Source organism: Bufo gargarizans, chromosome 3 (assembly GCF_014858855.1).
Source record: "Bufo gargarizans isolate SCDJY-AF-19 chromosome 3, ASM1485885v1, whole genome shotgun sequence".
Lineage (NCBI taxonomy): Eukaryota > Metazoa > Chordata > Amphibia > Anura > Bufonidae > Bufo > Bufo gargarizans.
Genome location: NC_058082.1, coordinates 574953968 through 574979698, shown reverse-complemented (window position 1 = coordinate 574979698; position 25731 = coordinate 574953968).

The window sequence follows — 25731 nt, the reverse complement described above, 5'->3', positions numbered from 1 at the left end:
ATCTGTAGCAAATGAAGCAATCCCCTAAGCAGTTGAGGAAATATGCAAGACTCTACTAGCTGAAGATCCTCCAAACCCAGTTATCATAGAAAGAGCCCATAGAGCCTTACGTCCTAAACCAAAACCAGGTGACCCTTCCAGAGACGTAATTTGTAAACTCTTGAACTTTGCTCAGAAAGAAGAAATAATGAAAAAAGCAAGAGAATTGGATAGCATTGAGTATGAAGATGCCTCAATTCAACTATTCCAAGACATTGCACCAGTAACACTGAAAAAGAGGCGTTTACTGAAACCACTGACAGACCATTTAAGATACAAGAAAATTGCATTCAGATGGCTGTTCCCTTTTGGGATGATGATCACTTGGAGAGAAAGAAGATACACCATAAGAACACCGAAAGATCTACCAGATGTCTTAGCTGCATTGGAAATTACAGATATAGACATTCCAGATTGGTCTATCACAACAGATGTTCTTATACCACCTGAAGTTCCACCTTCATCCTCGTGGGAAACCGTTCTTTCCAGTAAAGCTTTGAAGAATAAAAGAAGACAGGGGAGGATGACCCCCAGACGTCTTATGGCAGACGAAGATTGAAGCTATGATAGTTTATTTCATGTAATCTCATAGTTATTAAGGTTGCTGTCTGAGCTCACCCAGTCTCATTTGGTGTCACCTCTAGAGGGAGACATAATCATGTGCTGATCAAGGGGTGAGGCGCGGGACTCCTACCTTTTCTTTCCTTTATTTCCCTTCTCTCTGACCCCTCCCTCCATCATCCTCCTCTTCTACCCTCAGGAAGTGCCTGCGCTGCAACCCGCGACCAGTACTCTGAGCCACACAGCAAACCTTTCTACCTTTTGTATGCTTCATCTTTGTATAACCTGTTGATATTACACTTAATAATAATTAGTATCCACTATATATCAATACCTGTGTCGAATATAATATATGTTCTTAAATAAGATTTTCCTATTTCTGTTAATTCACCCGCTATTAGGTCTTTTAAAGACCTTTTGTAAGTCTACTCTTCACCAACCTCTACCTCGAAATATCTTTTTGGGAAAGTTTACTACTGGCATGTTTGAACTTAACCCCCTTTCTATTGTTTATGTTCATAGATTGGCTTTAACCCCTTCCCCATACCTATCCCCTCCCATACCTGTACCTAAAGTACCAATGAGTGTCCTTAGAGGAATTGAACATCCAGCAAAAGCAGAATGGAGCACCACATCTGTGAGTAAATTATATGCACGAAACATCACATACACTTCTCTTCATGGCGGAACTTAAGGTTGCTACCTATAATGTTAGAGGCTTCAAGTCCCCTGTGAAAAGAAGCCAAATTATAAACCAATTACATAGAGAGAAGGTTAATATTATATTTTTACAAGAAACACATTATAAACATAATAAAACACCGGAATTATCCAAGACTAAATTCAATCTTTGGTTCCATAACACTTCCCCATCTTCCAACAAATCCGGAACTAGTATAGGAATACACAGAAATACCGATTTCTTACACAAATCTACCAAATCAGATGATGAAGGGAGATATATAATGATCAAAGGAGAAATCAATTCCAAGTTGTTCACTTTGGTTAATATATATGCCCCTAATGCGGCTCAGAAGAAATGGCTAGACAAATTCTGTCCCGAACTTGAAGCTTTCCGAGAAGGGATAGTCATAATGGCTGGAGATTTTAACATAACAATAAATCCCCACCTTGACTCCTCAACAGGCAAATCAGCTCTTCCAGGCAGATCCCTTAGACTCATAAAAAGATCCCTACACAAAAGTCTCTTGATTGATGTCTGGAGAGCTTTTAATCCAAAAGTAAAAGATTACACACATTATTCTGCGCCGCACAACTCATATCAAAGGCTTGACTATATTTTCGTACCTACTAACATTCTACAGTTCTGCATTGAAATGAAGATAGGCTCTATTATTCATTCGGACCACGCACCTGTCTTCCTCACCTTTAAAACACCTAACTCTATGCCAAAATCTTTGAGCTGGCGCCTAAACGAAACCCTGCTTAGTTCTTCAATCATACAGGAAGCCATAAGCAAGAAGTTAATTGATTACTTCAAAGATAATACCCAGGGAGAGACACCCACGCAGTACATCTGGGAAGCTCACAAAGCTGTCATCAGAGGAGAGTTTATCTCGCTGGCCTCAAACTTAAACAAAGCTAGGCAGAAAAAGACCAATGAATTGTTCTCCAAAATATCTAAACTCGAATGTTGCCACAAGCGCCTCAAGAAAAATGATATTCTGGACAAACTCAATGAAGCCAGAGAAGAGTTGAAAACCCACCTTAATGCACAAACAGCAAAACTATACCTAGCCTTAAAGCAAAAATTCTTCGCACATGGCAATAGATCCTCTAAATTTATGTTATCCATGCTCCGCCAACAAAAACGCAAATCCAGGATTTCAGCCATCAAAACAAGTGATCAATTACTACACAAAGACGATCCTACAATTGCCCAGGCCTTCCATGATTTCTACTCTGAACTTTATAATATTAATACAGCAGACTCTGATAAAACTAACCAGGATAAAAGCAGACTCACTTCTGACTTCTTGGGCAAGCTTAATCTACCCAGGATCAGAGATGAGCAAAAGCTAAGTTTATGTGCACCGATCTCTGAGACGGAGATCATGGAAGTTCTGAAATCAATTGCCAAAGGGAAATCTCCAGGACCGGACGGACTACCAGTATTATACTATGCAACATTTAAAGACATTTTAGCCCCCCATATGGCCCAGGTATACAATGCAGCTCTAATAGGCATACCCTTTACACCTCAAACATTAAGTGCTCATATAACGTTAATTCCTAAACCCCAAAAAGATCACACGCTCTGCTCCAGCTACAGACCTATATCCTTATTGAACTTAGATCTGAAAATATATGCCAGAATTCTAGCTGCCAGAATAAAACCCTTACTCCAGGATTTGATCAATCCTGATCAAACAGGCTTCGTTTTAGGCAGAGAAGGCAGAGATGGTATGTACAATATCATCAACTCTATCTCCTTAGCTAAAAAGAACAAAACTCCTATTGTACTGCTCGGGACAGACGCTGAGAAAGCCTTTGATAGAGTGGCTTGGCCCTTTATTAACAACACCTTAGAGAAATTTGGTTTTCCCACCTCATTTATTAAGGCTATTTTCTCCATGTATGCATCCCCTTGCGCTTATATAAAGGTAAATGACGTTCTGTCCCGGGCAGTACACATAAACAATGGAACAAGACAGGGATGCCCTTTATCCCCTCTACTGTTTATTTTGTCAATGGAACCCTTATTGCAAGCCATTAGACAAAATACTGATATTAAAGGTTTAAGATGTGGCACCATTGAAATAAAACAAGCCGCATATGCAGACGACTTATTACTAGTAATTTCAAACCCTAAACAAGCATTCCCTCTTATAATTGATATACTAGACAAATTTGGAGAAATCTCCAATTTCAAAATAAATATCACCAAATCACAAGCAATGGGTATATCTTACTCCCGTAAAACTTTAAGTTCCCTAGAGAAAGATTCACCTTTCCAATGGACCCAAAAATCTCTGAAATTCCTAGGGGTTAACATTCCCCCAGACCTTAATAGGTTATTCACCCTAAATTTTACTCCTCTTATTAAAACTATACCAGACATCTTGAACTCCTGGAATCCTACATTTATCTCTTGGCTTGGCCAGAAAAATATGTTTAACACCTTGATTCTACCTAAAATAACATACATCATACGAATTCTCCCAATCAAACTACCAAAACACTTCCTAACCTCCTTCAAGAAAATCAGCTCTAAATACATATGGGGCAACATAAAACCGAGGATCTCACATGACATTCTAAAATTGCCCATAACCAAAGGAGGAATTGGCGCCCCCTCCCTAAACAAATACATCTATGCTGTCCACTTGAGCAGAATTATAGATTGGTTGAGACACCCTTCACATAAAAGGGCTTCCTTTAAAAGGACTAGTGCTTTCAGATCCCCTTAAAACCCCCCTTGTAAATAAGGACAACTTATTGGTTCATGCCACTTTATCAGTCTGGAAAATGAAACATATTAGGGATATTTGCTTGAAATTCCCTTCTCATTTAAGTAGGCTCAATGATTTTCTCATTACAATTGGTGAAGGCTACACAACTCTTCCAGCACAAATACGAAACAGTAATGCTGCTCCCTCTGATCTTCTAGACTCAGACGGAGCTGTACTGAACCTCCCAGATATGAGAAATTATTTTAATACACCCAAACTGAGCTACCTCCAGCACAATATTATAGTGAAATCTATAAAATTTGCCTTAACGCAAGACCGCCAAACCAGAGAACCTTCTTGGTTTGAAAATTTGATCTCTCAAACACAGACACCAAAAAAACTCATACATCTGATAAGCAAGAATCTACTTATAGGAGATTCGCCAAAATCCCTGTACTTCCTGAAAGAATGGGAAAAAGACTTAAACGCTACTTTCACGAGTGAAGACATTAAAGAAATCTTACTGTGACAGATCCATCTGTATAGACCTATATTGCTGGTTCGTCTGTTTGCCCTCATTTCGCTGGATTTCCTGTCCATATGCCCCTGTTCGTGTGTTTCCCCACATACCGATTGGAACTACTGAACAGACGGCCACCCAGGAGAGGAGTGTGTTGCTAGTTAACCCAAATGGCCTCCTTGTTCACAAAGGACTTGAACCAACTTGACCTCCTGGACTAATTTGTGCCATTGTGGGATATGTTAAATGTCTGTGTATTGAAAAGGGTTGTGACATTGTGTGTTTAAATGGTGATGTCTGTTCTGTTGTCCCCACATGTGTATTGGTGATTTCCCTCTGTCTTGGGAGATAATTGGATTATTCCTCGGGTGTCGCCAGGGCAGAGAGGAGAAAACCATAATGCATTGTGGGGATGTATTGTCTCTGTAGTGCTACATGTCTGTCCTGTGTCCCAGTCTCCATTCTGGGCCCCTAGGGGCGTGTCCACCAGATGGGGACCTGCATAAAAATGGGCGGGTAGCCCTCAATAAAACATTCCCTGTTTGACTTTCAAGACGGAGCTTGGTCTCGTTTATGGAGGGATTTATTATTGGGACAGCGCTTTCGTATTTTGCTAGCTGTGGAAGGAGTTCGACTGAATTACTGATCGGGAGTTGCCACGTTCGTATGCTCCATTCGGGGGTTTGATGATCGGCTGGATTAAAAACTGCATTCCTGGAGAAAGGGGTTTATTCACTAACCAGCGGCGTCATCTACCTGGCGGTGAGTGTCGTAACAATTGGTGGCAAGCAACGGGATGAATCCTACCGCCCAGAAGGCCAGCTACAAATCCCAGGGTGGAGATGCAGTATGAGGAATTAAGGCGTGCTACCCTTAAAGATATATTGGAACGCAGAGGACGATCAGCGAGTAATCTCAAGAAGAGAGAGATTATTTCTATATTATTGGAGATGGATGCAGCACAGGGAACGGAGAGCGCTAATGTGCCTGGCATACTGGATTTAACACCCGAGGAGGTACAATTTAACCGGGCAGTCCAGATAAGGCTGGCACACTTTGGCCCCAACCCTGCAGCAGATATTGTGGTCCAGGTGCAAGCAGCAGTAGCAGCACAACAGGGAAGAGGAGCTGCAGCAGCAGAGGTACCCCATAGTAACAATGGAAGGAGAAAGGTACCTTTTGCTGCATTTAGACATTTTGTGGAAGCGGAGGGAGAGATTGACGGGTTCCTGGCCGATTTTGAAAGGCAGTGTGCCTTACACCAGGTACCCGCAGAGGAATGGGTCCCTATCCTCTCTGGGAAATTATCCGGCCGGGCCAGGGAGGCTTTTCGGGCCATCCCAGAGGAGGAACTTACAAGTTACCAGGCAGTAAAAGATGCCCTTTTGGCCAGATATGCTGTCACCCCTGAGGCGTATCGGCGGCGATTCCGGGACACTAACAAGCAGGCTGGTGATTCTTATGTGGAGTGGGCATGCAGGGTACACCGCACCGCAGCCCACTGGATGGCAGGGTGCCAAGCGGTAACTGGGGAAGAGGTGCTGCAAGTATTTTTGTTGGAGCACTGCTTTGATCGGTTACCTGCAGGAGTCAGAGAGTGGGTTAGGGACCGCAAACCCGCTACCTTACCTGAAGCTGCTCGTCTGGCCGATGAATACACAGATGCACGAAGGCTAGACCAGACAGCAGCCAAGGTCCCTACCCGAGTGGAGTACAAACCGGCAGCACCTCCAACCACTACTGTGTATCACCCCCCAGCGCAACGCACCCCCACAATACCACCAGCGAACAATTATGTTCAGCCAGCTCGGTTCAACGCCCGGAATTACTCTCAGCCTATCCGGTGCTATGGGTGCAAACAGTTGGGGCACAAGAGACCGGAGTGCCCATTGAACAATTCCAACCCAGCGCAGTCGTGGAGAAAACCAGCCGGCGGAAATCAGCAGCCACCCCAGCCTTCCGCTCACTGTCTTGAGCAGGAGGAATTTTGGGGTATACTACATGAGGCGGATCCAGTACAAGCCGCCCAGCAGGATAACCGGCAGCAGCACAGGCAGACCGTTAGACTAAACGGTAAAGTGGTCACTGGTCTGAGAGACACCGGGGCCACTATGACCCTGCTCCAAAAGAACCTTGTTTCGGAACACCAACACACTGGAAATACTGTGGCAGTGAGGGTAGCAGGAGGCGCCGTGTTCCGTCTACCTGTTGCCCGGGTTCATTTGGATTGGGGAGTGGGCTCTGGACATGTGAATGTGGGGGTTATGAAAGACTTGCCTGCTGATGTCTTGCTCGGGAATGACCTGGCCCCTTTGGTTTCTGCTTATGCTCCAATGGGACCTGCTGATGTCCACCCAGTGACTACCCGGGCCCAGACCCGTGTTGCTGGAACCAGCCCACCTGCCACCGAGACCCAGGTAAGACCCGATTCCCCGACTGATACCCTAGGAAAGACCTTTGCTAGCTGGGATTCCCCAGAGGAGTTTGGGAGGGAAACTCAGGCAGATCCGACTCTCCAGAAGTATAGAGACAGAGCAGATACTGGAGAGGAAGGAGTAGATGGGGAGCGGTATGAATGGGTGGGGGACAGGTTATATAGGATCCCTAAACCGTCCCAGAAAAGTGTTGCCCATCCGCCGAATCGACAGCTGGTGGTGCCCGCAAAATACCGGCAGGAGATTCTGCGGATAGGGCATGACGTTCCATTAGCCGGACATCTAGGGTCCCGCCGCACAGCCTATAGGATCATGCAGAACTTCTTTTGGCCAAATTTTAATCAGGCTGTGCGGATACATTGTAGTACGTGTGACACTTGTCAACGGGTAGGAAAGCGGGGGGACCACCCAAGAGCTAGGCTTATGTCTATGCCTATCATTGGGGAGCCCTTTGCCCGCATAGCCGTTGACATTGTGGGTCCACTGGCCAGGGCTAGTCCATCCGGTAAGAAGTATATTCTCACCGTGGTGGACTATGCCACTCGCTATCCAGAGGCAGCAGCGCTGTCTAATATAGAGGCAGAGACAGTTGCTGATGCCCTGGTTAGAATTTTTACTAGGGTCGGGTTCCCTAAGGAGATTCTCTCTGACCAGGGAACCCAATTTACCGCTGTGCTCACCCAGCAACTGTGGAGGGTGTGCGGCATTAAACCAATACTTAGTTCCCCGTACCATCCACAGACTAACGGCCTCTGCGAGCGATTTAATGGCACCCTCAAACAGATGTTGAGGACCTTTTCTGACACTTGCAGAGACTGGGAGCGATTCCTGCCTCATCTGTTGTTTTCTTACAGAGAGGTGCCCCAGGAATCTACTGGGTTCTCCCCCTTTGAGTTGCTCTATGGGAGGAGGGTCCACGGACCCCTAGATCTCATTAGAGGCCACTGGGAGGGGGAGACAGAGCAGGAAGGGACCCCCATAGTACCGTATGTCCTGGAACTCCGGGACCGCATGGAGAAACTGTCCCTGATGGTAAGAGAGAATCTCCAGGTGGCCCAGGGGAGACAGAAGAGATGGTACGATCGGGGTGCCCGGCAGCGAGTTTTCCAGGTTGGGCAGAAAGTGCTAGTGCTCAAACCTGTGAAAGCGAACAAGATGCAAGCATCTTGGCAGGGCCCGTATAAGGTGGTAGCTCAGGTGTGTGATACTACCTACCTTATAGCCAGCTGTTCAGATGAAAGGATCCAGCGATCCTTTCATGTGAACATGCTAAAGGAGTATCAGGAGAGACCGGAGGATGTCGCTGCAGTATGTGCCCCTGCTGCAGATGATACAGAGAGTTTACCCTTACCGGATTTGTTAGAGAGGGACTCCCAGACTGACCTTACTAGTCTTGTACAGCTAGGGGATAGATTAAGCCCCACAGAGAAGGGACAGGCAAGACAGCTTCTGTGGGAGAAGCAGGCGACGTTCTCCCAAGAGCCTGGCTACACTACCCTAGCTGTACATAAGGTAGAGACCCCTGGACAGAACCCTCTACGACAGCCCCCGTACCGTATCCCTGAAGCAGTCCGAGAAGGAATGCGGAAGGAGATACAGGAGATGACCCAGCTTGGGGTCATCGAACACTCCGATAGCCCTTGGGCTTCGCCTGTAGTCCTGGTGCCTAAGAAAGATGGGACCACCCGGTTCTGTGTAGACTACAGGCGGCTCAATGAGCGGACCACCACTGACGCCTACCCGATGCCCCGGGTAGACGAATTGTTAGATCGTATTGCCAGGGGACGCTATCTGACCACCATAGACCTGTGTAAAGGTTATTGGCAGATCCCCCTGGCCGAGGATGCTATCCCCAAGTCGGCCTTCGTCACCCCATTTGACTTGTACCAATTTAAGGTCATGCCATTTGGGATGAAGAATGCCCCGGCTACCTTTCAGCGTATGGTGGATAGACTTCTCGATGGATTCCAGGAATTTGCTTGTGCATACCTGGATGACATTGCGATCTACAGTGGGTCCTGGGAGGAACACCTAGTACATGTAGGGGTAGTTTTGGATAAAATTCGGGCTGCTGGCCTGACATTGAAGCCAGAGAAGTGCCATCTAGGCATGGCTGAAGTGCAATACCTGGGTCACAGAGTGGGGTGTGGGAGCCAGAGACCGGAGCCGGCTAAGATAGAGGCAGTAGCTAACTGGCCCACACCTATCACTAAGACCCAGGTGTTAGCCTTCCTAGGGACAGCAGGGTATTACAGACGCTTTGTCCCAGACTACAGCACTATTGCTAAGCCCCTGACTGACCTGACCAAGAAAAACCTCCCTAAGCAGGTCCTGTGGTCTCCGGCTTGTGAAGCTGCGTTTCAAGCACTCAAACAGGCTCTTGTAAATGCCCCTGTCCTGGCTGCCCCAGTCCCTAACAAACGTTTTCTCGTCCATACGGATGCTTCCATGTATGGACTGGGGGCTGTGCTGAGCCAGGTCGGGGAAGATGGAGGAGAGCACCCTGTCGCATATCTCAGTAGAAAGCTGTTACCCCGAGAAGTGAGTTATGCGGCAGTGGAGAAGGAATGCTTGGCCCTGGTCTGGGCATTGAAAAAGTTAAGCCCTTATTTGTATGGACAGGAATTTTCCCTTGTGACGGACCACAATCCCCTTGTCTGGCTTAACCGGGTCTCAGGAGACAATGGGAGACTGCTGCGGTGGAGTTTAGCTTTACAACCGTATAACTTCACCATCAGCTACCGACCCGGTAAGCAGAATGGGAATACAGATGGATTGTCCCGGCAAACCGACGTTCTTGCTACCTCCTAGTCCGGTCATCCCCAAGTTGACCCGCTAAAGGGTCAAGCCGGGTCTGCCGGAGTGTCCCACAAGGGGGGAGCCGTGTGACAGATCCATCTGTATAGACCTATATTGCTGGTTCGTCTGTTTGCCCTCATTTCGCTGGATTTCCTGTCCATATGCCCCTGTTCGTGTGTTTCCCCACATACCGATTGGAACTACTGAACAGACGGCCACCCAGGAGAGGAGTGTGTTGCTAGTTAACCCAAATGGCCTCCTTGTTCACAAAGGACTTGAACCAACTTGACCTCCTGGACTAATTTGTGCCATTGTGGGATATGTTAAATGTCTGTGTATTGAAAAGGGTTGTGACATTGTGTGTTTAAATGGTGATGTCTGTTCTGTTGTCCCCACATGTGTATTGGTGATTTCCCTCTGTCTTGGGAGATAATTGGATTATTCCTCGGGTGTCGCCAGGGCAGAGAGGAGAAAACCATAATGCATTGTGGGGATGTATTGTCTCTGTAGTGCTACATGTCTGTCCTGTGTCCCAGTCTCCATTCTGGGCCCCTAGGGGCGTGTCCACCAGATGGGGACCTGCATAAAAATGGGCGGGTAGCCCTCAATAAAACATTCCCTGTTTGACTTTCAAGACGGAGCTTGGTCTCGTTTATGGAGGGATTTATTATTGGGACAGCGCTTTCGTATTTTGCTAGCTGTGGAAGGAGTTCGACTGAATTACTGATCGGGAGTTGCCACGTTCGTATGCTCCATTCGGGGGTTTGATGATCGGCTGGATTAAAAACTGCATTCCTGGAGAAAGGGGTTTATTCACTAACCAGCGGCGTCATCTACCTGGCGGTGAGTGTCGTAACACTTACTCTCACCCAAACTCTCCTCAAGATGTACTAATATACAAGAAAACACATATAAGGTGATATCCAGATGGTATCTCACTCCTGTTAAGTTAAGTCGAATGTATAGCACTACCTCAGACATGTGCTGGAGATGCCTTAATGAGAGAGGCACCTTCTTCCACATATGGTGGTCTTGCCCATTTGCAAAATCCTTCTGGAATCAAATTTTTACTCATATAAATTGCATTTTAGACAAAAGAGACTCTAAAAGAATTACATGCTGTCCCAAAACCGCTCTACTGAATATGATGCCAAACTCATTATCGGTATCTGAGAAAGGTCTGTTAAGACCCCTTATAGCGGCAGCCAGACTTATTATAGCAACAAACTGGAAGTCAAACGGTCCTTTGTCTGAGACATTCTGGATTCACAAGGTATCATCGATTTCCAGATTGGAAGAATTGTCTCATTGGGAATTGAGATCACATCACAAGTATAAGAAAATCTGGTCCCCTTGGTATAACTGGAGATCCTCATCACCTTAACCCATACTTCACGGCCCGGCTTACTTTCCCATAGTTATAGATATTGATTTTCATACAGCTGAATATCTTGATTGATACAATTCCAACACATTTCCTCCTCTTCAATCTATAACACTCACATAGTTCGCTAGGTAACTCTCGCATTAGGTACCTCAACCTCCCCCCCCCTTTTCCCTTTCCTCCTCTTCCCCCCCTTCCACCTGTTTCGTTTTGATTAGTTTTGTTTTCTTGTCCTCCTTAATCTTTTATCGTTATAGGTTATGATATCCTATTCTTTGATTATAGCCTCCATCATAAGTGTGGTAGGTAGTAGGGTTCCCCGAATACCCTTGCTGACATCCTCACCTAATAGTCCATTATCATCATGTGCTATGGTTACCCTTAGTATTCAGAAACAAAAGAGGTCGGCGGAGATGTCGGAACGCGAAGATTTGTTAATCCTCTTGCCTTACTTCCTCTGCCACAATATTATAAGCCATAGGACTGATAACCAGTCATTCTAATTTTTGGAGGTTGTTAAAGTCCCTGTTACTTATCCTTCAACTTTTAGGTTTGATTCATACCTGTCTACACACTACTACGCTAATTTGTTGCTATTACTGCCTTCTTGTATTTTGAATATGACGATTGTAAACCTGATTTGCAACTGTTTGTACCCCTTCCTTTCTATTTTGAAAATCAATAAAAAGATATTGAAAAAGAAGGCTAGAATGCGTAAGAATAGCCATATCCCTTTCTATTTCAGAATATGGGTTTCATATGCTTAAGAAATTTTCTCTTTTAGAGTCAAAAACTGCTAACTAACAGCAGTCCCAGCCTATCCAAGTACTATTCGGCTATTTGAATGTATGGCGGGTATGTAATATTACATTTTTCCCTTACAAAACTGGGTAAAACACTAAAAAGTATTGTCAAAACAGAATACATCCATCATTTATCTACCTTTCCTCTTTAGTCCTTTTCATGCATACAAAAATACCTCTCAAGGGTCCACAATCTTTGCAGTTGCTACACTATTTCTACCACTACTCTATACCTTTGAGTTATTAGGAACTGTTTGACCTTTTCAAACACCAGATTGCATGAAGAAGCAGAAGAATACATTGAGCTCCAATGGCTGACTACAAATCCACTTCTAAAGAAATCAATAATAAGAGAAGCGATGAGGAATACCTTAGGAATAAGCTAGATGGCTCAGCTTGTTAAGCTTTTCTTAAATGTAGCTGAAGCTGTATACTTTCCTTTTTAGAGGATTACAAAGGATTTTGGTGTTTTCTTTTTTTTTCTTTTTTTTATTCCCCACTCTCCTACAGGTTGATAAATCTAGGCCACGGAGACTTTGTTTTTTTTTGTTGTTGTCTGGTTGTCATGGTATCAAGAACACTTAGTAACAAAATGCAATATTTCCAATCCTCATGCTCATATTTCACATGGGTATTTGAATGTAAATCAATACAATGTTGTAGCATAAGTTCCCCGTATTAACAGTTGATAAAAACTCTCTTCATACATTCAAAACTAGAAATTGATTTTGCACTAATTACCTTTTATGCTGCTGGTATTTTATTACCTTTTATGTTTTATAGCCTTGAAGCTTTTCACTCATACTTGACATCAAAAGTCTTCAGTATCAATACGTTTCTAGAACTAAAGCTTGCAAAGAATATAATCTTTCCAAACAGTTGCAATAGGCTAATTGCTGCTGGGAATTTAATATACATAAAAGTACAGAATTGTAAAGAGATCATTTTAAGCTTTGCCGGTAATGAATATCGTGAAAAAAAGATTTAGGCGCAAAGTTCTTTGCATATCATTTATTTAACGTGTAGAAATATATGACTGCTCCAAAAGTTCTTTTGTATTTGCATTGATAATATAGATTAATTCATCGCTTTGTGTTCCACGAGTAGAACTACTTTTGTGCAATTAAACCCATTAAATAGTAAGGAAAATATAAAGAGGGTCACATATGATACAATAGGTTGTAAAGATGTTTATGGACTATTTCAGCATTCATTTCCCTTACGTTTCATTAGAATAATGTACCTGTTCACAGTCATTTATTTCTTTATTAAAGGTCTTGTAAGAGAGTAGAGAAAAGGATTTGCTTTCCAGAAAGATAGATACACCATTAGTATCACTGCCCAACACAAAAATAAATTGAAAGGGGTTAAGCTGCTAGATCGAAAACAGTCAATAGTAGACAAGAGTATACTATTTTTGGAGAATCAACAAGAATTGTCAATTCTGGTATCAGAGTCTGGCACGTGTCAACTCTTCAGACTTAACTCTTTGAGTTAATACAAGCAGAGTAGTGTTGAGCGAGTATGCTATATATGGAGTCAGAGCAGGGACTCCTAAGCCAAACTAGAGTCCCTACACCGTCCCCTCTTCAGAGCAGGGGGTTCCTGGGGTTCTCCCATTGACTTCCATTGTGCTCGGGTGCTCGTTAGAACACCCGAGCATAGGGGGCGGAGCTAGCGCCAGACCTGAATGGACGTGTGCGCTTGAGCTCTGCTGCTCAGACCCGGCTTTTCTACAGCTAAAGTCAGTTCTTCGACCTGGAATATGGGCAAGATTAGCCAGCAAAGAACAGGGGACTCGTCCTTACCTCCTAAGCACTCATCAAACTGCGGCGACATGGATAAGTTTATCAAAAAGGCTGCAGCAATATGTGCCACGAGGGAAGCTAAAATGGCGCCGGAGCCAAGCAGAGAGATAGAGGAAAGTGAGGCCGAGATGCAAGCTGACGGCAGCGACGCTGAAGACTCAAGGCATCGCAAGCACCTCCCGATCTCCAGAAAATACCTGGACTCTGCTCTCCAAAGGGCTATGGAACCGCTGATTAGTGAACTCTCCTCTATGAGGCAAGATGTCAGACATATTGGCGGAAGAGTGGAAACACTTGAGAACAACCAGGCCGCAATCCTGGATTTCCAAGCGGCAACAGCCCTCAGCCTTCAAAAATGCCAAACAAGCCTGAATGTGGCGTTTAATGCCCTAGAAGACCAGGAGAATCGTGGGAGAAGAAATAATCTCCGATTCTGTGGTGTGACAGAAACAGAATCCACGCAAGATGCTTCTGCCATAGTGAAGGAGATATGCAAAGATTTACTGGGCCCGTAACACTCGGCTTCCATTGCGATTTAGAGAGCCCATCGGGCACTGTGCCCAAAACCGCAAGGCAATGAACCCCCCAGAGATATAATCTGCCGTTTCCTCCACTTCCAAGACAAAGAGGCTATAATAAATAAAGCTCGTCTACCTGGGGGAGCTAAGTATAAGGGGGTGCCGATCAATATCTTTCAAGACCTGGCTCCAGTGACCTTACAGAAGCGTAGGACTCTTTTTTTTTTTAAGGTTTTATTGAATAAAACAATACAATACAAAAATAGAGCAGAAGAGAAGTAAACAAAACTCCTCTACTCTTATATATAAGAAAACGGAATACAGGTCTGTCAAATATCAAATATACAGTAAGTATGATAAGCTAGCATCCAAGGGGTTAATCGGTATAGAATATCCCATGGAAAATATGGAAAGTACACTTCAGAAAAAGCACATTTAAGAACCAGGAGGCAATTATTGATCTAAAATTTCTGTTAAATACCTTAGGTCTTAATGATACGTTCCATCCGAGACGGTCCCGAGCGGGATCAGCAACACCGTCTGAGCAACTCAACGTCCCACAATCCAGGAAGGGTTAGGAGATAAGCGGGTGGGGATATAGATGGGGTAGGCCCTAGATGCTGTATATCTAAGGATAATGTTGATAGTGCTAATCTCTGTCTAATAGCCCCTGAAGGAAATCCATTGACTCCAGTTCTTTAGAAACTTATGATGAGATCTCAGTTCCCATGAGGATAACTCCTCTAATCTGTAAATTTGATCTATTTTCTGATACCATTGATCCAAAGAAGGAACTTTGGAGGACAACCATAGTGTAGGGATCAGCAATTTTGCAGCATTCACTAGATGTTTGAAAAGAAGTAGGTTAGGGGGGGAGGGGTTACGAGGATAAAGATTCAGGAGGGCAACTTCCGGAGACGGAGTAATATTGGAATTGCAAATCTCGTTACTGATTTGAAAAACCTTTTCCCACCATTTAAGTAAGATTGGGCAGGTCCACCATATGTGGATAAAAGCGCCCCTTTCTTTTGAGCATCTCCAACATGTGTCAGATGCTGTAACTGAATATAAGCATGTCTTGTCGGGGGTTTTATACCATCTTGTAATGATTTTATAGTTATTCTCCTGAATCCTGACACACCGTGAAGATTTGTGTGAAGAGTTATATATGATGCCGATATCCTCCGGTGAGAGACTTATATTTAGGTCTTTTTCCCAAAGTCTTATGAAAGCAGGCGTTAGTGCTTCGGGAGGAGTTCTCAGCTTGTTGTACCATTGTGAGATCAGTTTATGTGGGGTGGAGTCACGAGAGATAATATGTTCAAGACAGGTAATAGGGCGTAACAATGTGTGAAAATGTACGTTTTGAGACATGTATGCCCTTAAAAAATGGAGCCCATTAAAACTTGAGAGAGGGCTTTTTAGGAGATCACATATCTCTTTTATGGAGAGTAGTTTGCCTTCTTTGTATAAATCTATCAGTTTCAGATTAGACTGAGTAATTCCAGTGGGAAGGCTGCTCTGTAAGGCCTGGGGGGCTAAGTGAAAAATATCCTCTATTTTGAGGACAGGAGATGGGAGTGGAGAGCCTAAGGACGATTTTTGTAAGGTGTACCACGCATTCAGAGTGGCTTTCATAACTGGAGTAATATTAGGATGGGGGGGCAGTGAAGACATGCGTCCCAGTAGAGCCGCTCTGAACAGAAGTTCCAACAAGGACTCTTCCATTGGGACCCAAGATTTCTGCTTGGGGGCAGTTAACCAGTCTACTACTCTGGTGAGTAAAATAGCTCTGCCATAGAGTTCAGGGTCTGGTAAAGCTATTCCTCCCCACTCTCTCGGATAAGACAAAGATTTGTAAGACGTTCTGGCCTTTTTCTTGTTCCATATAAAGGAACGAAACATGGACTTGAGTTTAGAGTAATATGTGGAAGGAATGGGGATTGGTAAGGTTTGTTGGAGGTAGGTAAGTTTAGGGATGATGAGTGACATTAATATGTTTTTCCTCCCGAACCACGAGAGTATAGGGATATCAAGAGAAGTTAAATCTTCCTCCAATTTATTTTGGAGAGGGATATAGTTTAGGTTAAAGAGTTGATTGGGATCTGTACTCATTTTGATGCCTAGATAGGTTAGATAAGGAGAGGACCAGTTAAATGGTGAACACGCTTCTAGCTGACTTTTCAAAGACTTTTTAAGTCCTGTGGATATTATTAGTGATTTATTGTGATTCACCTTAAAATTAGAAAGTGATCCATATGTTTCAAAATGGTCATAAATTTTTGGGAGAGCCATTTCGGGGTTACTTATTATTAAAAGCAAGTCGTCCGCGAATGCGGCTACTTTGTGCTGTTGGTCTCCTAAATTTATTCCCAATATGTCAACATCCATCCGAATAGTCTGTAGAAGAGGTTCTAAGGCAAGAACAAACAGGAGGGGAGATAGAGGGCAGCCTTGCCGGGTGCCATTACTAATTCTAAAGGAATTTGACAGGGTATCGTTGACCCTTACTGAAGCTGAGGCATGTTGATACATTGCTTTTATTGCTGCTATGAAGGGGAGGGGGAAATTACGAGATTGCAGCGCCGCATACATGAAGGACCAGTTGACTCTGTCAAATGCCTTCTCAGCATCTGTGCTGAGAAGGACCAAAGGTAGGCCTTTCCTCTTGACATAGTGTATAATGTTGAGGATACGAGCCGTGTTATCTTTCCCTTCTCTTTTTTTCACGAAACCTACTTGGTCTCTGTGGATTAATGAGGGGAGAAGTTTTGATAATCTGTTTGCGAGCATCTTTGCTAGAAGTTTTAAATCGATATTGAGAAGAGAGATGGGCCTATAGTTGGGACAAAGAGAATGATCTTTACCTTCCTTGGGTATTAAGGTGATGTGAGCTTTGGTCATGTCTGTCGATAATGGTATACCCCGCAGGGCGCTATTGTATACTGGTATAAGATGTGGGATTAGTACTTCATGAAAAGACAAGTAGTAGGGTATGGGGAACCCATCCGGGCCTGGGCATTTCCCTTTGGGGGAGTTTTTAATGGCTTGTAGGAGTTCATCTGAAGAAAATGGGGAAGCTAAGTGAGCTTTATCCTGTTCCGAGAGAGAGGAGAGGGCCAAACCACTAAAATATGAAGTAAGAGATGGCGGGACCACTGTATCATCGGAGGAAGATTGCATTGGATTAATATTATAAAGAGATTCGTAATAGTCTCTAAATAATGAAGCAATTTTACTTGGTTCAAAGGTTAGAGCACCCTCTGGAGTCTTTAGTTTATGTATGTAATTACTTAGTTTTCTACGTTTAAGTCTGGACATCATATATCGAGAAGCTTTATTTCCGTGGGCAAATATTTTATATTGTGAATGTAGGTAAAGTTTGGCAGAGGCCGTGTTTAACAGATTTTTTATGGCAGCCCTACATGAAGAAAGTTCCATTAAGTGTGATTCTAATTGGGATTTTTTGTGGACACTCTCCAGGTAACTAATTTTTTCATAGAGGGTGTCTAACTGTTTTTGTCTCTCTTTTTTGAGATGGGCCCCTAAACTGATACAGTGGCCCCTTATAAATGCTTTATGGGCATCCCAAATTGTTTGAGGCGAAACCTCAGTAGTACAATTTGTTTTGAAATATTCTTCAAGAAGGTCTTTTAGTTTAGATTTAGCGGCTGGCAGATTGGTGAGTTGCTCATTGAATCGCCAATGACTGGAGGGTTTATGGTTAAGGGGAGATTTCATATGTAAATATATGGGAGCATGATCCGAGAGGATTATAGATCCTATATCAGCTCTAGAGCATAAATGGAGATGTTCCTTTGAGATGAATAAATGATCTAGACGTTGATACGATCTGTGTAGTGATGAATAGAAAGTGTAATCTCTAGAATCCGGATACATGGTGCGCCAGACATCTATTAGGTGAGCCTTGGCTAGTGACCTTAATAGAGAACGGATTCCCTTTTGGGATTGGGCTGATTTGTGCGAGGAGGAGTCAATGAAGGGGTTTATGACCAGGTTAAAATCCCCCCCAACTACTGTAATGCCATCCCTAAAAGACTCTATTTTTAGAAGAATTGACTTGAGCCAGGATATCTGGCGTTTGTTTGGCGCGTAGATATTTATAAAGGTATATAGGTGTTGGCCTATCTTGCCTTTAATCATGATAAAACGACCTTCCGGGTCACATAGCTGATCATCTAAGATGAAGGGTATCTTGCTCTGGAAGCCGATACTGACTCCTTTAGAGTTGGACTTGGGGGAACCACAATGAAACCACGTAGGATAAAATGAGAAGGATAAATTGGGGAAGTGTTGGGACTTAAAATGTGTTTCTTGTAAAAAGATTACGTTCACTTTGTCTCTCCTCAACATCCCAAAGATCTGGCTCCGCTTAGAAGGCGAGTTGCAGCCCTTAACGTTATAAGAGGCAATGTTAATAGCCATTATGGGGGTGATGAGGAGTGGCAGAGCAACGAGTCAGACACTTATGGGAGGATTCAATGAAGGTGAATTGCTCAGAGTACTTAGCGTTTAAACGAGACGATAGTGTTGGTAGCCGCTGGCTCGGAGGTAGGAAGGACCGCCCCGGATGGACATACCACTGTATAATGAGAGACCTGTGTAGAACAAAATAAGACAAATACAAATTGAACAAAAGAGAAACTATAAGAACCATAACCAATGGGTCTTGAAAGAATTATCAAGTGGGGGGAAGTGGCAAATGCCATTTGTAGACCCGGTTCACAACACTATCATCTTAGCTAGTGATTATAATTAATTGTTATTATTAAGGGTAAATAGGATGAAATTAAATGGGCTGTGCCTTTAGCACATAAGGTTTATCCTCACCGGTGAACCTAAATTAAGCCAGGGGCCGCTGAATACGTACAATTATAATAAAACTTAAGCGTTAGTAAAGCAGTGTGACATTATGATGCCGGTCACACATTAAATCATCACAGAGAAAGAGAACACGGCGATAATGCGTGGTCGGGAGCACCGTCAGTGACCAGCAAGTATATGATCAGGTCTCGTTAAGTAAGGGATATTTGAGGGTCATATTTCAAATATGTTGTAACTATAAGCCTAAGGCCACTGAATACATAGGAAATAAAACCTAAATAGAGCGAATAAAGTATGATCCTATGCTGCCGACTACACACTGAATCATCGCCCAAATAAGAAAGCACATAGACAGTGTGTCGCCGGGAGCACCGTCAGTGACTGCTGAATACGGACCTCAGCTTCATTGCTCTAAAACTAGCATCCAAAGGTGAAATTAACTATGATGTAGGTATAAGCTGAAGGTCACTTGGTACTAATAGGATAGAGCATAGACAGTATGAATAAGCATGACTTTACATTGCCGGCTACCCACTGAATCATCGCATCAATAAGAAAGCACAGAGACACTGCGTAGCCGGGATTGCTGACAGGAATCACTGTCTACCAGTTAGAACTACAGAACTCTAAAAATACTATAAGTGGTTTTCAAAAGAGGCTTATGTATAAGCTTAAGGCCGCTGGAGACATAGACGCCAGAGCATAGGTAATTTGGATATGCGTAATATCGCACTGCCGGCCATACACTGAATCATCGCATAGAAAGGCAAGCACAGAGTCACTGTGGGACCGGGAGTATCGTCTAGGATGCTTGGATACACGACAAAACTACCCTGCTTTAAAAATAATATCTGGAAGTAATTACACGAACGGCATATAAATCGACTTTCGGCCACTTGATACATAAAGAGTAACGCACCGGCAATGTTAATAGTACCGATATTTTGCTGCCGGCTACACACTGAGTCATCGCATACACGAGCAAGCACAGAAGCAATGTGTAGCCGGGAGCAGCATCAGAGACTACCAGGTGCATATATAAAGAAAGAGGAGGAAGAGAAAGTTACGCAGAGTATTTAAGGGTATAGATAATGAAGGCGAGGGTAGAGACACAGAAATAGAGGATTTTGCATCTTATACTCAGCATAAGTAATGAGAAGATACGAGAAGTGTTCTTTTAGTGTCTCAGGCGACATCTGTAGATATACGTCTTGGGGTAAGAGGTTGATTTCTCCTCTTCTCCTTTTGTCTTTGGGCTTTAGGTGTGCCTCTCAATTCAAAGGGCGGAATCCTAGGAAGCTCCGGTAACAATGCGAGTTCTTGTACTGTATCCCAATCCTCGACTTCTATGGGAGCGATATCCAGGATGTCAAATGCAGGCCCTAAGTCCTGGTGAGATTTGATGGAGATCTTCCTACCTTGGAAGGAGAAGGCTAATCCAAATGGAAATTGCCAGCGGTATAATATCTTTTGGTTTCGGAGCCAATCTGTGAGGGGCTTGAGGGCCCTTCTTTTCTGAAGGGTCATTGGGGCTAGATCTTGAAAAATACTTATCGGCACCCCATTGTGCTTCACTCCATTTGGCAATCTTGCTTTGTTGATTATGGCCTCCTTGTCTTGGAATTGGAGGAAACTGCATATAATGTCTCGAGGGGGCTCATTGCCTTTAGGTTTTGGGCGCAAAGCTCGGTGAGCCCGTTCGATGATAATTGAGGCAGAGCGTTCTGAGCCTAGAAGGCTTTCACAGATCTCTTTGATTATATCGGTAGAGTCCTGTGGGGCTTCCGTTTCTGGGATCCCTCTGAAACGTAAGTTGTTTCTTCTCCCACGGTTTTCTTGGTCCTCCAGGGCGTTAAATGCAGCATTAAGGTGCGTTTGGCAGTTCTGTAAGCTTCTAGTTGTAGCCATCTGAAAGTCCAGAATTGCGGCCTGGTTAGATTCAAGGGCTTCTACCCTACCGCCCACGTGCCTAACGTCCTGTCTGAGGGAAGAAAGCTCGCTAATCAGAGGTTCCATTGCTCTTTGAAGAGCTGAATCTAGGTATTTTCTGGAAATCGGAAGGTGTTTACGTTGTTTCTGATCCTCCACCTCGCTGCCATCAGCTTGGAATTCTGAGTCGCTCTCCTCATTTTCTTTACGAGGATCCTGCGCCGTTTTTGCTTCTCTTGCCGCGTAAATTGCCGCTGCTTTTTTAACAAACTTATCCATGTCTCCGCAGTTTGTAGTTTGCTTGTGTGAAAGGGACGAATCTCCCGTTCTCTGCTGGCCTATTTTTCCCATTTTTAGAGCTTAGTAGCCAACATTAGCTGATGTGAAACCGGGTCTGATTTGCAGAGCTCAGCCACGCGCGTCCATTCCTGTCCGGCGCAAGCTCTTTCCCCCCAGGTTCAGACTTTTAGAACATTTTATGAACGTGGGGGATTACTGCTGTAATTTCAGGATACCGGCCCTTTAATTCTGCCGCCTTCACCTAGGGGATATCCTTATATTTAAAGTTCACTGATGTAATCCTTCTTGCAATGCCACTTGTAATATTATCAGCAGGATTTTAATTTTTTTCAGGTCCTCAGGGCAGTTATCAGCCCCACAATGGTGCCTTATGTTCAGCCTTATAATCAGGGACTGGGCTCAGAGCTGACACTGCACTCGGTGTTTATAAAATTTAATTGTTGGGGCCTCTCACAGGGGTGAACAGTCCCTTCACTTGCTGACCGCCAGGGTAGCTGCGCGCCTAGAAGCGTAGGACTCTTAAACCCCTCACCGATTGGCTAGGAAACAACAAAATCCTCTATCGGTGGCAGTTCCTGTTCGGATTATCCTTTGCGTATCAAGGCAGGAGAATAAACATCAAGTCGCATCTGGACTTAGGCCCTGCATTTGAGCTGCTGCATATAAGTCCCCTGGACATAGAGGACTGGGACGCTATACAGGACATTGCCGCACTCCCAAAGCTACCCAAGATGTTACCGTTCGAATTGAAGGGTACCCCTAAAGCACAGAGGCTAAAGGAGAAGAAGAGGAATCACCCCCTACCCCAAGGCGCATTGCTGCCGACGATTTCTGAAAATGGGACTCTATGCTTCGTACTAATCACTTTCGCATTAGATGAGTATAAGTCATACGTTTTTCATTTTTCTCATCTTTCCCCTGCTTTATGTATGACATTTCTAACGCACCTTTAGTCCACCCCACTGTACTACTTACCTGTCACTGCCTCTGATCTTTTAAGTCTGATACTTGAGACACCTAACTGTGACCTCCTAGATCATTGTAACCTAAATTTCGCATGATGTGAATATATTAGCCCCCTAACATCGCCGTGTATTGCGATTCGTCCAGGTCATAGCGGATGAGATATGATTTATACTTTGTCTTATCCACCTTGTAACCGGCGCATTTAGCGAAATATTAACCACTTCAGCCCCGCTAGCTGAAACCCCCTTCATGACCAGAGCACTTTTTACACTTCGGCACTACACTCCTTTCACCGTTTATTGCTCGGTCATGCAACTTACCACCCAAATGAATTTTACCTCCTTTTCTTCTCACTAATAGAGCTTTCATTTGGTGGTATTTTATTGCTGCTGACATTTTTACTTTTTTTGTTATTAATCGAAATGTAACGATTTTTTTGCAAAAAAATGTCATTTTTCACTTTCAGCTGTAAAATTTTGCAAAAAAAACGACATCCATATATAAATTTTTCGCTAAATTTATAGTTCTACATGTCTTTGATAAAAAAAAATGTTTGGGCAAAAAAAAAATGGTTTGGGTAAAAGTTATAGCGTTTACAAACTATGGTACAAAAATTTGAATTTCCGCTTTTTGAAGCAGCTCTGACTTTCTGAGCACCTGTCATGTTTCCTGAGGTTCTACAATGCCCAAACAGTAGAAAAACCCCACAAATGACCCCATTTCGGAAAGTAGACACCCTAAGGTATTCGCTGATGGGCATAGTGAGTTCATAGAACTTTTTATTTTTTGTCACAAGTTAGCGGAAAATGATGATGATTTTTTATTTTAATTTTTTTCTTACAAAGTCTCATATTCCACTAACTTGCGACAAAAAATAAAAAATTCTAGGAACTCGCCATGCCCCTCACGGAATACCTTGGGGTGTCTTCTTTCCAAAATGGGGTCACTTGTGGCGTAGTTATACTGCCCTGGCAATTTAGGGGCCCAAATGTGTAAGAAGTACCTTGCAATCAAAATCTGTAAAAAATGGCCTGTGAAATCCGAAAGGTGCTCTTTGGAATATGTGCCCCTTTGCCCACCTTGGCTGCAAAAAAGTGTCACACATCTGGTATCGCCGTACTCAGGAGAAGTTGGGGAATGTGTTTTGGGGTGTCATTTTACATATAACCATGCTGGGTGAGAGAAATATCTTGGCAAAGATAACTTTTCCCATTTTTTTATACAAAGTTGGAATTTGACCAAGATATTTTTCTCACCCAGCATGGGTATATGTAAAATGACACCCCAAAACACATTGCCCAACTTCTCCTGAGTACGGCGATACCAGATGTGTGACACTTTTTTGCAGCCAAGGTGGGCAAAGGGGCACATATTCCAAAGTGCACCTTTCGGATTTCGCAGGCCATTTTTTACACATTTTGATTGCAAACTACTTCTCACACATTTGGGCCCCTAAATTGCCAGGGCAGTATAACTACGCCACAAGTGACCCCATTTTGGAAAGAAGACACCCCAAGGTATTCCGTGAGGGGTACGGCGAGTTCCTAGAATTTTTTTTTTTTTGTCGCAAGTTAGTGGAATATGAGACTTTGTAAGGAAAAAAGAAAAAAAAAGAAAAATCATCATTTTCCGCTAACTTGTGACAAAAAAAAAAAAATTCTAGGAACTCGCCGTGCCCCTCACGGAATACCTTGGGGTGTCTTATTTCCAAAATGGGGTCACTTGTGGCGTAGTTATACTGCCCTGGCAATTTAGGGGCCCAAATGTGTAAGAAGTACCTTGCAATCAAAATCTGTAAAAAATGGCCTGTGAAATCCGAAAGGTGCTCTTTGGAATATGTGCCCCTTTGCCCACCTTGGCTGCAAAAAAGTGTCACACATCTGGTATCGCCGTACTCAGGAGAAGTTGGGGAATGTGTTTTGGGGTGTCATTTTACATATAACCATGCTGGGTGAGAGAAATATCTTGGCAAAGATAACTTTTCCCATTTTTTTATACAAAGTTGGAATTTGACCAAGATATTTTTCTCACCCAGCATGGGTATATGTAAAATGACACCCCAAAACACATTGCCCAACTTCTCCTGAGTACGGCGATACCAGATGTGTGACACTTTTTTGCAGCCTAGATGCGCAAAGGTGCCCAAATTCCTTTTAGGAGGGCATTTTTAGACATTTGGATCCCAGACTTCTTCTCACGCTTTAGGGCCCCTAAAAAGCCAGGGCAGTATAAATACCCCACATGTGACCCCACTTTGGAAAGAAGACACCCCGAGGTATTCAATGAGGGGCCTGGCGAGTTCATAGAAATTTTTTATTTTTTTGCATAAGTTAGCGGATATTGATTTTTTTAGTTTTTTTCTCACAAAGTCTCACTTTCCGCTAACTTAGGACAAAAATGTCAATCTTTCATGGACTCAATATGCCCCTCACGGAATACCTTGGGGTGTCTTCTTTCCGAAATGGGGTTACATGTGGGGTATTTATACTGCCCTGGCTTTTTAGGGGCCCTAAAGCGTGAGAAGAAGTCTGGAATATAAATGTCTAAAAATGTTTACGCATTTGGATTCTGTGAGGGGTATGGCGAGTTCATGTGAGATTTTATTTTTTGACACAAGTTAGTGGAATATGAGACTTTGTAAGAAAAAACAAAAACAAACAAAAAATTTCCGCTAACTTGGGCCAAAAAAAATTCTGAATGGAGCCTTACAGGGGGGGTGATCAATGACAGGGGGGTGATCAATGACAGGGGGGTGATCAATAAAAGGGGGGTAATCACCCATATAGACTCCCGGATCACCCCCCTGTCATTGATCACCCCCCTGGTAAGGCTCCATTCAGACGTCCGTATGATTTTTACGGATCCATGGATCGGATCCGCAAAACACATGCGGACGTCTGAATGGAGCCTTACAGGGGGGTGATCAATGACAGGGGGGTGATCACCCATATAGACTCCCTGATCACCCCCCCTGTCATTGATCACCCCCCTGTAAGGCTCCATTCAGACGTCCGTATGATTTTTACGGATCCATGGATCGGATCCGCAAAACACATGCGGACGTCTGAATGGAGCCTTACAGGGGGGTTATCAATGACAGGGGGTGATCAGGGTGATCACCCCCCTGTCACTGATCACCCCCCCTGTAAGGCTCCATTCAGACGTCCGTATGATTTTTACGGATCCATGGATACATGGATCGGATCCGCAAAACACATGCGGACGTCTGAATGGAGCCTTACAGGGGGGTTATCAATGACAGGGGGTGATTAGGGTGAACACCCCCATGTCAATGATCACCCCCCCTGTAAGGCTCCATTCAGACGTCCGTATGATTTTTACGGATCCATGGATACATGGATCGGATCCGCAAAACACATGCGGACGTCTGAATGGAGCCTTACAGGGGAG